Raw genomic sequence first — 459 nt, 5'->3', positions numbered from 1 at the left:
GGCAGTATTTGATTTGCCATCTGCTGAGACCCGATGACCAGGATTTCTGTTTTGTCTGAGTTCAGCTGGTGGAAATTATTTGACATCCATTTTTTAACTTCACAAAGGCAGTTGTTAAGTGAATTTAGCATTCCAGGGTCGGTGGATCTGACGGGCAAGTATATTTGTGTGTCATCAGCATAAATATGAAAAGAAATGTCATGTTTATGGATAATATATCAAGGGGAAGCAGATACAAGGAAAACAAAATGGGTCCTAACACCGACCCCTGAGGCACACCATATTTAACTGGACAGAAGGAGGAGACATAGATGTTTACAGACACACAAAACTTCCTATTTGACAGGTAGGATGAAAACCATTCTAAGGCAGTACCAGAGATCCCCACCCAGTGCCTCAGTCTGTCTAACACGATGTTGTGATCAATGGTGTCAAAAGCAGCGCTAAGGTCCAGGAGTA

The sequence above is a fragment of the Etheostoma spectabile genome, chromosome 10 (assembly GCF_008692095.1).
Source record: "Etheostoma spectabile isolate EspeVRDwgs_2016 chromosome 10, UIUC_Espe_1.0, whole genome shotgun sequence".
Classification (NCBI taxonomy): domain Eukaryota; kingdom Metazoa; phylum Chordata; class Actinopteri; order Perciformes; family Percidae; genus Etheostoma; species Etheostoma spectabile.
This window is presented reverse-complemented; position numbering follows the sequence as displayed.